The sequence below is a fragment of the Glossina fuscipes genome, unplaced genomic scaffold (genome assembly GCF_014805625.2).
Source record: "Glossina fuscipes isolate IAEA_lab_2018 unplaced genomic scaffold, Yale_Gfus_2 109, whole genome shotgun sequence".
NCBI classification, from domain to species: domain Eukaryota; kingdom Metazoa; phylum Arthropoda; class Insecta; order Diptera; family Glossinidae; genus Glossina; species Glossina fuscipes.
In genome coordinates, this window is record NW_023998452.1 from 84,571 (window position 1) to 87,372 (window position 2,802).

The following is a 2,802-nucleotide window of genomic DNA, read 5'->3' on the forward strand; positions in this document are numbered from 1 at the left end:
AATGCGCTAACACACAAACAGTTTCTCGACCAAAAAATCATATGACTGATGCTGATGCTCTTCCTTTGTTACCATTGCCTTAACTTTTTTATATTTATTTATTTTTTATAGTTATCGTTTGCTTAGCTCGGTGCATTTGTACATAATCGGGGCGTGCGTTGCTTTGGTTCGTCTGTTGCTTTAATTCTTTTACTTCTTCATCATTTTGTAGACGTCAGATAAGCTTTGATTTGATTTGAGGATGATTGCGTTGTGCTTAGAATTCGGTGATAAGAGCCGGGCGGCGGGTGAATAGACGCATGTGCACTTTTTGAATTTCATTTAACTATAACTTTTATTACACCTATAACAATAGTTTTACTGTCCTATGCATGTTAGGGAGTTTGTTTAATTACAATAGTTCATATGTATGTATTATAATTAATGTTAAAGTTAAAATTAAAGTTAAGGTTATAAAATTATAATTAAAGCATCATAAGAAACCTATACAAACTAAAAGAGAAGACGAATAAAAATAAAAACGAACTGAAAGGCAAATAAGAAATTTTTAAAACTTTATTGACGAAAAGCCGAAAAGATCATCATCGTGCAAGAAGGTGATCAAGTCTAAAAAGAAAAGTTAATTTCTAACTTACTTACAGACTATCTAGTAAAGTGTACTTGAGGCGATTGGCAACTAAAGCTTCCTTAAAGCTAACATTTCTAGCTAACAAAGATTGCGAACTTTCCCTTTAGCTCTGCTTGCCTTAAGGCATTGAAAAAAATTATCAATTACGAGTTAACAATTGCCTTCGATAGCTCACGATAGCTTTCTTTCTTCCCTACTCCACTTTTCATTCTTTCGTGCCTGATATACAATCACTAGGTCAATCGGTATAACAGTTTGGTGGCAAAGTATTAAAAGAGAAAAGTATTTGTCGATTTTTCTTCTTTTTGAAATCGATTTTAGTCGATTACATAATGATTATCCAAAGTCCATCATCTGTTGAAATTTTTCGAAAAGCTTGATAACAATACAAAACCGTCGTTGTGAAAATAGTCACCTGGAAGCTTATCTTTCAAACGGGTGTCAATACGACACAGTCTGACTAATGCCAGGCACTAAATAAGATAATACCAAGATCCGCTCGAAAACCTTTTAACTCCAAGTTAGTAAATTCAAGAACTATCGCGGCAATAGCTTCTTCAGACTTAAAGCCCAGTTTCAGGTCTGATAAAATGCCTGTGGCCTCGACTAAATGCTTGCACGATTTCAGATGCGTGCATCTTTTTCATTACAGCTATCTATAGGAAGGAACATTTTCCTCCGGTGCATTTATAATGTACGTGTATAACAATTGATCCGCTCTGTACCATATATCATAACTTTTCAATTTGCAAAGAGACTCAAAAACCAACGCTTTCCATCACTGACTGGAGTTCTAATGCATGGATGCATTAATGGATGCAGCAATGTAACAATAAAATACAATTCTTTTGAACAGTTCCTTCCGTTTGTATGTCAGGCTGGAAATGGTACCACCCTGTCACGTCTGTCGGACATGTTTAGAAAAAATTTCGTTGCAGCTCTCGATCAATTATATAATAAAACAAGTAAGAGCCGAATCTCGCATACCTACCACTATGCTTTTCGCATTCTACTCTCCAAGTTCTTTTATTTGATACCCACATCGTTGGTATTATTAAGAAGAAATTTACCGCGATGTCTAACATATTCGTTTCAAAATGAACCCATTTTTAGGCAGATAATATATCTTCACATACAAAATAGTTTCAAGCATTCTGTCTTGTTTGCCTTATGATAAATACGCGTAAAACCTCAAAAAAGTGAAAATCTAAGATTTAATTACTCGCAACTTTGTGTAATTATTTCCATTTATGGACCTAAGGAGTAGAGTGTTGCGTAAGGTAAATGTGAAAAATTTTAGCCTCCTAACTTTACCGATTTCCGAGTAACAAACGCAATCCAAAAATTTTTATTAACAAAAACTGAGTTGCGTTCAGTTTACGCTACACTGTTCGCCTCCGTTCTGGTCAATTTGGCCCATTTTCAATACCGACCCGCGTGCATAAATTTTCAAAGTTTTTACCAAAAGTGCCAATAACACGCACCACACAGACGCACAGACATGGCTAAATCAACTCAGAATTTCACGCTGATCAACAATATATATATACTTTAGAGGGTTGCTGAAGCTTCCTTTTGGATGTTACATGGATTGTGGGAAAAAAGGAAATGAGTATACTCGCACCTTACAGTGGTGGGTATAAAAATGGGAGCAAAGTCTTTAAAGAATAAGGCTTATATAACTATAAGCGATACGTATCAAACAATTTGGGGAAAATATGTCCAAGGAACTCAGCCCAGCGCTCATTATTTACATAAAAAAAGATGGTGAATATTTCAGTAAATCGCAAGCAAGACGAACTTATAGACAATCAAAAGTTGAGGACTCAAACACGTAGTAACAACCAATGGTAAATAGAGAATTAGCTACAAAACGAAGCGTGAAGTGGTGCGACGTGTATGTTTTCTACGTAAATGTTTTCTGAAACGTAGCGGAACACTTTATGAAAATTAAATAATCTATGAGATTGACCTTTCTATTGGAAGAGTCTTCTCCGTAACCGAAATATGCTATCTGAACTTACATTTTCTTAAAAGTCACCATAATAGTTTGTAAAGTAAATAAATTAAAAAAAATAATAATAAATTCTCGATAGCAAAGAGAAAAAAAATTTAATTTCAGCAAAAATTAGATTGCCGAAACCCGGGATTGAACCGGGGACCTTTAGATCTTC